Source organism: Leptinotarsa decemlineata, unplaced genomic scaffold (assembly GCF_025532065.1).
Source record: "Leptinotarsa decemlineata unplaced genomic scaffold, Ldec_3_MD MMD2_tig00000035_RagTag_RagTag, whole genome shotgun sequence".
NCBI lineage: Eukaryota > Metazoa > Arthropoda > Insecta > Coleoptera > Chrysomelidae > Leptinotarsa > Leptinotarsa decemlineata.
Window position 1 is genome coordinate 12,631,513 of NW_027412540.1, and position 11,421 is coordinate 12,642,933.

At 32.9% G+C, this 11,421-nt stretch overlaps 1 protein-coding gene across 1 annotated transcript in view; it reads right to left on the reverse strand.

The window, feature by feature from the left end:
- Positions 1 to 11,421, reverse strand: part of nonC (serine/threonine-protein kinase Smg1) — a 94,164-nt gene that overhangs the window by 28,857 nt on the left and 53,886 nt on the right. The window lies entirely within an intron of this gene.

Genomic DNA, 11,421 nt, shown 5'->3' on the forward strand with positions numbered 1-11,421 from the left:
ACAAGTCGATGGGTTATCCGCGATGAAGTAACTTGTTATTTAACTTTATCTGGCACCTCTGGCGTAGAATAAATACAAAACAAGTACTTTTGTCAATCTCCACAACAGCAATACTCTTCTCGACATGCGTTTCACCAACCAAGTAGGCGTCTTCAGGAGATGCAAACCAATTTTCTTCATCTAGTTTTTTTTTCATTCATCATTCTGATCTTAACCATATACAGTTCAACACAGCAAGCAGTCACTATGTTCATCAATACTTTATTATAATTATATCACTTTATTATTAGGTAGGTATATGAGGGCAATAAAGATGATCTGATCAATATGATAATGTCGATCAAAATCTAATTAGTCTCTTAGAATGAAAAAATAGGAACCTACAATTGATTTGCATTTTCGTTATCAGTCATAAACAGATTGTTCAAGTTATTCACATATAGGGTCAATCGGGGCTAATGTGATACACAATGAAAAATGGGGCTAATATGATACACCAGGAGAATATTTACGTGCTTTGTGCCAAAAATAGTTTAAAAAAATACTGAATAAGTAATACATCCTATTATTGTTGGGCATAACGAATTTCTCAATATTGCATGGTAAGGTAAGGTAATAAAAAAATGAATAATCAGCAGTGATTTTTTTAAGCAAAAAAAATTTCAGTGACCGACTGTGAACTTTTATTCGAACTCCGTTGTTTATTTAGGTAGAAATGTTTTTATGCGCCACCCGTATTGGGGGAAGATAGCTTTATGTTTACAATTGAAAACTTCAAAATAGGTAATCTTATCACGAGATATATGAAATCACATATAGGGGGCTAATTCGATATAAATAAGGGGGTTATTTTGATACAAACATTGGGGCTATTGTGATACAGCTGAAGGGGCTTTCTTGATATTGCAAAACCTTGAAAATTGTGCATTTTATTAGTTTTTGTAACTTTCTTGGATTTCAACTTGTTTTGTTTTGTGAGGAGTGGGGGAGGAGTGAATAAGAAACATAAGAAAATAACCATATCAGGCACCCATGAAACCCAACCAGCGGAAAATGCTACCCAAGACGAAATAACAAGAAAGGAAGAGAGTCAGATAATTCAGGAAAAACAAAGAAAACAAAAGAAGCGTAAGAAAATAACGGTTTCGTCAGACAGCAAATCAGATATCCGGAGTGAAATTGATTTTGCAGATGAGGATAGCAGTGATTCCGACATTATACAAGCCATGCAGAGAGAAGAAGAGTCAGACTTGGAATTTGAGAAGACTTTAGGAAACTGCAATGATAGTGACATGCATGATCAACATACTACACCTAGAATCAATGACTGGGTTCTAGTTGAATTTGCAACCAAGAAAAAAGTGTTGCATTACGTAGGTCAAGTTATGGATATTGAAACTGGTGAACCAAGAGTAAAATTCACACGAATAAAAGAGACACATGAAGGTACCACAGTTTTTCTTTGGAAAGAGCCGAAAGATGTGTCATTTATTGAAAATGAAGATGTGGTAGAAAAACTTGCTGAACTTGCTAACCAATACGAATTATATATCCCAGTATTTTTTCAAAATGACTTAATGTTTATGGTTAGGTATTATAGTGAAAAGTGTATATTTTTGTATCATATTAGCCCCGATCGACCCTACATGATTACCGTTCTGCGATATTTCTAGAATTATACAGAGTACTTACATCGATGAATCATATTTAAATAATTGCAATTTTCGAAGGGTCTCCAATTTTCCAAAATAAAATAGACTGTTATAGGTGGAAGAATTTTTGCAATCGGTTAAGTAGTTTTTGAGATAATCAAGTACAAAAATACAAGTAAACAAACGAATAAACGAACATACAACAAATCAAATATTTTCTCTTTATAATTTTAGTTCAGATTTAGAGTTTAGATAATAGTTTATAACCCTAATTTTTTCTTTCACAACTTCTGTATTACTCTTTGCCTTTTTTAAATTATAACGCTACATAATTACATGCCTCCAAAATAGTTACCTAATATCCCTTGCCTTCCTTACTTATTTATCCATATTTCAATAAATGTAGATTTTTAAAAATTCATTTCTATAATTAAAATTAACAAAATTATACCCTTTTTTTGTTGGGTACCAAAAATAATACACCTGATTAACATTCCGTTTGATTGTTCTTGCCAATGAAATCTCCATAATTTTGTCTTGAAGCCAAAATAAATGTATCAGTTACTGAAGAGTGTACAGCTCTGTAGATCGCACAAGTAAAAATTTCACTCTACACCGTATTGTATACTTTTAAATATATAACAGACCAGCAAAATTAAAAAAAAAATTGTTTTTTTGGAAATGGTGCAAATGATGATTCAACAAAATTTGATTTAATTTTTTTGCATCATACAGGGTGTTTCAAATTCGATCCTCACCATTGGGATCTCGGAAACTATGAGAGCAAATTAGGGCAAAGTTGAACATTTACCTGACTAACAATATACTGTTGGTAAAGTTCTGAAATTCCGAGTATATCCGGAGATATCCGTAAAAAACAGAAATTTTGGAAAATGGTTTTTATTTTTTTGTCTTTATTTTTCGAAGGGTTCGAAAATCAATTGCACTTTCACATGGCCACTTTTTCCCTGCTAAATAATGGTGTTTTTAGATTATCCGACGTTTCGTCTTCCGGCCACCATCATCAACTTTATTTTTTCTTATGGGCGCTACATTGAATTCTTTCTGTTTTAAATGTATTTAAACTTGTATCCCGAAAGACGACAATCATATCGATGTGATAGTTCGAACTATGTTCAAGTTATTGGATCAAAATCTCACAGAGTTTGGTTCATTTGAAAAGCCGAGGAAAAAATACGAAGACAGAATGGACCAGGAAACTAAAGAAAATTTGATAAATGAGGTAAGTTAGACATTGTGTCCATACATACATACAAGTACTTGGAGACATCTAAAAAAAAATCGGTTTAAAATGTTACAAAACACACATATCTCAAAAATTGCATCCAGGTGATCCCGAAAGGCGATTAGAATTTTATTGGCTAATAAGAAGAACTGATTTTTCTGTTTTCCTGGAAAATGTAATTTGGACCGATGAAAGCAATTTTACGAACTGTGGGATATTCAATTGAAATAACGAACACATTTGGAGCATAAACAACCCCAGCGGTTCCAAGAAATTCGACTTCAAGTACGATTTAGTAATAACGTGTGGGCAGGAATTTATAAAGATAGAATTTTGGGTATTTATTTATTTGACGGAATTCTGAATGGAACCTATCACCAGTTTTGAATGTCGATTTTCGAAGACTATTTGTATGGTCTATCTTTGGCCAACTATAACAAGATATGGTTTCTGACGGTGCTCCACCGCGCACTACCAGATGAGTATCTAATTACCTGACTGAAAGGTTTAGTGACAAATGGATGGGGAATAATGGGCCGATGAGGTGGCCAGCAAGGTCTCCAGACTCAGGTGTTATGGATACATTCTTATGGGACAGACTGAAAAATAGAGTTTATGATCACAGGGAATATTAAAATATTGAGGACGTTCAACACAGCATTGTTATTGAGTTAGGAAGATTGAGGGGGAGAGAAACTAATCGTGCAGTGAATAATATTCGAAGAAGGGCACAGTTGTGTTATCATGAACAAGTCCAGCATTTTGAGCATTTGCTGTGATTTACTTTTGTCATTACATTTTACTTAATTATTGTTATTTATTCAAAGTTATATTTTCATTGAAAAGGGCAAAATGTCTATTTTACCTCATACACACCTCATTTATCAAATTTTGATTGTTGATTCTGTCTCCGTATTTTTTCATTGGCTTTTCAAACGAACCAAACTCGGTGAGATTTTGATTCAATAACTTGAACATAGTTCGATGTAGTTGTCGTCCTTCGGAATATAAGTTAATACATTTCCGATATCGTAACACTGTTTCTATCGTATTTGTAATAATTTGTATCGTATCTCTTTTTTCTTCATTCGTGAAAGCCATTTTTTGACAAAAATTCAATGACTTGTACAATAACAAAATGTCATTGAGTATAACAGATTGAAAGTCAAATTTAGAAACATCAAAGTCAAAGCCTAGTATAAGATTTTTTTTTCAATATCTTCAATTTTTCGAAAAATAATGATAACTTATGATACATCATTGAAAAGGTAAAATCTGGTTCTATTCAAAACAGAAAGAATCCAATTCAGCGTCCATGAGATAAATAAAGTTGATGATAGTGGCCGGAAGACGAAACGTCGGATAGCAAATCTGAAAGCACCATTATGAAGCAGAGAAAAAGTGGCAATGTGGAAGTGCAATTTATTTTCGAATCTTTCGAAAAATGACGCCAGAAAAAAATAAAAACCATTTTCCGAAATTTCTATTTTTTCCAGATATCTCCGGATATACTCGGAATTTCAGAACTTTCTCAACGACATATTGTTAGTCAGGTAAATGCGCAACTTTGCCCTAGTTTAACCATCTTCGTATCCCTCACAGTTTCCGAGATCCCAATGGCGAGGATCGAATTTGAAACACCATGTATTGACGAATACTATAGCTAAACTTTAATATTCAATTGAAGTGAAAATTGATATCGCTATCTGAAAGAAATCATCACCGCCCTATTTCGAGAAATGTTTGTGAAATGATTAAATTCAATACTCTATGGTAGGTACCGTACCAGTAACTACGATTCATGGAAAATAATTAAGTGCGAGCAATAATAAATAATTTTCAGCCAGCTGATCCGCCAACCGTATTGTTGATAGAGGTATCAAATATCCATATAATAACGATTCATTAACTTTATCGGCTACCCTAGAGGGATTTCTGACGAAACGATAGTGTTTATAGCACTCGATAACGCCAATAGTGCTAGTAAATAATATTTCGAAAGAAATGAGCTGAAGCAGTTTTTCCTTCCACAAAATGTCAAAGAATCAACTTGACGAAACAGTTATTATAAGTAGGTAATATTTTTTCGAAAAGTAAATAATATTCTATTTTTTTTCAAATATAATAACTTTTAAATTATATTGTTTTCCAACAGAAGAAAAAATATTTACAAAAAATTGAACCATTTTTCTTTCAAGAGAAATTAGATACATTCCAGTTCGTACATTCAAAGTGCTAAATATGATTTTTAAGTTTCATTAATAGGTAATATAGATTAGATCACATCAGGAGGTTTGTATAAATATTATGAGTTATTGCTTTGAAACAGAAATGTTACATCAAGATAAATATCAGTTGGAACTGAAATACACATTTCCATTAACGAACCATTTAGAAACATTTCAACCATATTAACTGCGTTTCTAACTACTATGCTTTTCAATTTTACTTTGCTAGTTGGTTTCAAATAAATGAACAAGACAGTTTGTTGAATCATTTGAAAACCAATAACGCATGCATTTTCTTGGGTCTTGTAAATCAATCGTCGAAAATTGCCAAAGTACGAAACCATCCATGTCGGTACTTGAATTTTTTGTGGTATTTTTTGAAATCAACGATTAAACCATATCTTAATAATGATGTTTATTTCCCAAGAAACAATAATATTTATAATAGGGAATACATTTTGTAATTAATAAATAACAATAAACTCAAGTTATGATAAATTCAGTTTTTTTTTATTTTCTATTGAGCAGAAAAAAACTGAAGAGTTTTCGTGAAATAATTATTGAGCTTGGTGAATAAATGAATGGTTTCCTCAATTCAATAGATATGTTTAAAATTATTTGAACTTGTTAATGTTTTAAAATTACTTTTGGTAAAGTATTATAATTGAAAATTGTGATAAATAGATTTTTTACCGATGTAACCTGGATCAGAAATAAATCATTCGTTTCCCTTGCTGAATGGTTCGCAAAATTTCAATGTGTTTGGACCAAGTTAGGTTCTGATCAATATGTAAGCCTGAATACTCAATTTCACTGAAATATTAGATTTCTTCACTTCTAAATCCAATGGGACTTTTATACAAATCTGATAAACGTCTTTCAGACATATGAAAATTTTAAATAATTTGAAGTTAGTTTATGGAAATCAATCCATTCCATGATGATAATTCAATCGAATCGTTTACCATGTTTCTATTTATGTCGTTCACAGTATTACCTGAATAAACAAGTATTGTGTCATCGGCAAATAAATATATCATTCCTTCCGGTCGGTAGCCAGGCGGTTCGACGTGGGTGGCTTGTTCACTCAGTCAATCGGCCGATGTGTGAGTCGATGGTTCAAGCCCCAGGCTGAACGCTCGATTTTCACTTGCTATCGTCCAGCCCGTGTTAGGAATCACACGTTAAAAGGTAAAACCTCGTTAGTCCTTAGCTCGCCAAGTTTTGAATTTTCACAGTTGTCGTTCGTAGGGGTGCGATAGCTGGTTTACGGGAAAAACATTTTTCAAACATATTTCTTCAGGTTTACGTATTGAATACAATTGATGTATATGCGAAAAAGAACCGTACCCAACATCAACCTTTGTGGTGTTCCACACAGTACAGTTTCACTTGGACTCGCATCTTCTCCCATGTATATGAACTGCCCTCTTTCTTCCAGATAATGTTGAAACCATGTGCATGTATTGGCCCACGTATTCCTAAATTATATAAAATGTCTAGGAGTATGTTGTGGTTAACAGTATCAAATGACTTCCTCAAATCAAGTGACAAGAGTGCACATATTTTATTGGAATCTAATTCCATCTGTCATCATATTGATGACAATAAAATTATTCATTGATTCTGAATAACCTCGTAGTCTTTTATACCGTGGACCAACGAAGAGAAATACATGGGAGTCATCCTCGACAGAAGACTAACGTTCAGGACACGGCAGAAAATAGAGCTGGCGAGAGCCGCCAGACAAAACCAGACAAGTGAAGTTGCTGATAATAAAGATCGTATTACTACCAATAATCCTGTATGTCTGCACTGGCCATACAGACGAAATATCCATACGTTTATGAACGCGTGCGTGCGAGCTACCATGAACGCTCCAAGATACATACCGAACAGATATACAGGGCTATTCAAATTCGTTTCTGTACATGGGGATCTCGTAAACGATAAGAGATAGAGTGTTGGTTAAAATCCCAAATAATTTTTTTGTCTATATCTTCTTTATATTGACATATTGAAAATCTGTCCACATTTAGCTATTGGCACTTGATGTGGGCTATCAGAATATATCCATGAATCTTTTATATAGAGTGTCATCTGACTTGGGCCACCCACATCTTTGAATTTTTAAATACGGACCTGTATTTTTTGTTGTAGTATTTGGATCGTAGACGTTCACTTCATACTGAGAAATTAAATTTTATTTCATATTTCGGGAATATTTGATTATAATTGGGTGAATTATTCTCTTTTAAATTACGGCCCTGGAAATTGGTTGACTGAGTTAAATAAAAACACAATAGCAACTTTCACATCTCCCTATGTACCGTAGAGTTTTTTGAGAGTTTTTTTTCATTTTTAGATACCTATTCATATTCTTTCATATTTCTATTGATTTGGAGTCCTTCCATTTCGAGACAAATAATGGGCCAATAAGATGACCCGCAAGATCACCAGATCTTACTGTTTTGGACTAATTTCTATGGGGGACATTGAAAAATAGGATTTTCGCTGACGGAGTGATAGAAAATGTAGAAGACTCGAGACTGAGGATTTTGAATGATTTCGCAACAATGCAGCAAATAAGTGTATTAAGAGCAATAGATAATATGGAAAACCGAGTTCAAAAATTTCTCGAAATGGAAGGACTCCAATTCGAACATTTATTGGGCCATTATTATTTTTGTGTATATAAATTACTTCATTTCAATTTTCATTACAATTATAGTGTTCGTTTCGGATGTTATTATTGCCATCATTTATTTTTCTGCTTATTATATACTTTTGATGTAGATATGTTTGAGATGATGATGAAAGGTTTTCTTATTCGAAGTTCATTGTAGAAAACGCTCAGAGCAATGGAACTGCCCCTCATCTGAGTTACCCACATGACACACTTGTTTAGAACGTGCCATACGATTATCCTCAGAGCAGTTAAAGAAAGTACATATAACATAGCTGTGATTACAAGAGATGTTACTCAATGACCACATTTTTATACAAATATCTATTTTATGTACCTACTCTTGCTTTGACAACTACTTTTTATTTATTGTTGAAAACCTATGTTGACGAAAAATCGCATTTCTGGTATTTCCTTGCGAACAAGCTGAATTGTATCTTCTTTTAACACGCTTTATATTAGCTTCACGTGTATGTATGCATGTGTGTTTGTTCGTAACTCTCAAGCTCGGGATCTGTATTTGACAGAATTATCGACATTATTGCTTGATATATTCGCGGACAGATGGCGCTGTACGTAACCTCCTTGATATAATTCGAACTCACTTTACATGTATTTCTTCATTTGAAAAAAGTTTTTTTTTATTAACACGCGCGCCGGCTGCCTTATTTGTAACCCTCTTTTGCGCGCTAGCTGCCTTGGGCTTCGTAGATGATTTTCAGGCTCCCTCTCCGGAATCGGAAAATATCACTGGTCTTTTTCTAAACATCATACGGCTGATTGAAAGTTAAAAAAAAACTTAAAAAAAAAGGTTTCAAAGAACATCGAACTAAAAATTAGAAATATTTTTTTAAATAAGCCTAAAACAGTAACGAACGAAAAATACTAGTATTAATAATAATAATAATAATAATAATAATAAATGCTTTTATTGAAAGGTTACTCAGTATAGGAGATACTAATCTAACCTAACAAATGGCAGACGCAACGCAACGCCTGCGCATGATAAATCAAGGCAGAAATTGCTCTTCCATCCAACCAGTAAAAAATAACTTATATTAATACATATTATCTGCAATCGAACTTATTTTTTTTTTCAATAATAATAATTGTGAAAAAAGGCGTGTGCGCTTCGTGCCATTTTTTTTGTATATCAAGCGCCCGCTGCGTTTTTCACAATAATACTAGTATTTTTCGTTCGTTATTGTTTTAAGCTTATTAAAAAAATATTTTCAACTCTTCAGTTCGATGTTCTTTGAAAGCGTGTTATTTGGTTTTTTGAACTATATTTATTGATATATTACAGATATAAGAGTTTAAAAACAGGCTCAAAGCAGGGCTGTTAGTTGTGGAACAATTGTAATGTAATTGTAACGTAATTCATCATTTATTTACTATGTACTACTATTTCAAACTATACTGACAACAAATATAGTTGGAATACTTATATTCTCCCGATTTAGAATAAAAAATAAATGAATGAGAGAAAGCAAAAGAAATCTATGCAATTTCCGTGAAATATTAAGCAAAACAATAGTAATCTCATTTTACTATTGAAGACTGTTACACATTTTAATTTTGTACTATAATCATTTCAAAATAGATTACATGAGCTGAATATGTCTGATGAAGTTTTGAATGGTAACGTTATTATAATATTTGATTTATTGGGTAAAGACAAAAAAAAAGAATCAACAAAACACCATTAGTTAATAATAAAGATCAAGGCAAACAGTACCCAACTTATGAATAATTTCAAACCCGTTCGTCTTCAAATGTTTAATTAACGTTACTTAAAATGCCGCATGAAGAGACCGCCTTTAGAATTTCAATTAGTTAATTGGTAAGAATTTTACAGGAGATTCTATAAAGACACTATATTGAATATTGAAAAAATATGCTTCGTATGATGAATATAAAATTCTAGGTGGACCAAGTAAGAATTAACAGATTTGTTTGGAAACTTACTGATGGTAAAAAAATCCAACTAGTTTGAAGTTGCCGCATTAACGAAGCAAACTGAGAATAAATTTAAATAACAATTTATCCAGTTAATCCTATAGGATTGTCCACCCAATGTCACACAAAATGGCTTCCTATAACGCATTCATATACAGAATGTTAAGGATACCACTTAGCAATGAAGCCCGGAACAAGAAAATAAAAATCATATACCAAATAGCAAACGAGAACGGATACACTCAAAAGACAATAGATAAATTAGAAAAATAGAATCAAACAAAAAATACAGAACAAAGATCAAACTACTCCAACAGATAAAACAACACATTCATGGACTGTATTCATATACGTAGGTCACCAAACCAAAAAACTAACAAACATCTTCAAATCCCTGAACATCACTTACAAGCCAAACACGAAAATAACACAAAAAATAAACAGCTATGAAAAAGAAGAAGACAAAAACCTAAACGGAGCGTACAACAAGCAATGCTCAGACTGCAACAAATTCTATATTGACCAAACCAAGAAAAAACTGATCCAAAGGTAAAAAGCATACATAAAACAAACTTCGCAACACACGCCATACAAAACAAACATAACTTTCCCAACCAGAGAACATAAAACTCATAAAACAAGAGAAAACTTAAGCATCCATAAATTTAAGTCATAATTCACTCATCGAGGAAAAATACAAATCAAACAACAAGACCTAACATTCAATATACTACACAATACACATTCCTAGAAACAGTGAACCCAGAGACAATCCAACACAAAGGGTATTTCCTGATTAACCCAAATACAGACAAATTTACCTGCAGTACCTGCACTAAGGCGTTCTAACCGCATAAAAGAACAAACAAGAAGATAAAACGTTCAGTTTGAGTAGAGCCTTTAATACGATAGCACAACCAGCTGTCGAAAGCGCTCGTATATAATACTAGCACTATGTTGCTGTCTCGCCGCTGTTTCAATGTTGACAGACTCAGAATCAACGAACTTAGGCGTGCGCAGCGTTATAGAAGAGTGCTTTCAAAAAATTGTTCTACAGCGCCTCTAGTGGCGAGTTACAGAAAAAGTGATAGCCAAAAAACCTTCTTTATGAAAAATTACTTATACATGTCAAGTTTCATTACGATCGGTTGAGCGATGTAGAAGTTCATCACTTACCAACCAACAAACATCCATTTTTATATATTAGATGGAAGTTATGAAGCTTCAAATCCTTTTTGTGACATATTTCACAGGAACATATGTTAATATGTTCCTGTGAATTATCAAATCAGCATGAAAAAATATTCTCCAGACGAGAGAATGGCTGCCTTTCACAATTTTAAATATTTCTATAGGACAATAAGTTCAGTGAAGAAAAAGGTGGATTTGAAGATTTTAAATTTTCATTGTAGCATTTTAATTATTTCGAGAAGCTACTGAAATACATGCCGAATGAAACTAGACAAAATGTTCCAGCCGCTTCGACCTAATTCAATCAAATCAAATCAAAAATACTTTATTGTCCGAAGATTTGCATCTTATTGACAAAGTCCAAGAAATACACTGTCAATATAGAAAAAGTACTAAAAAAGTATAAATGTAGATGTAAAAAAGTTTCAAAAATATATAAAGGGTTGGCCAAGTGCGCGG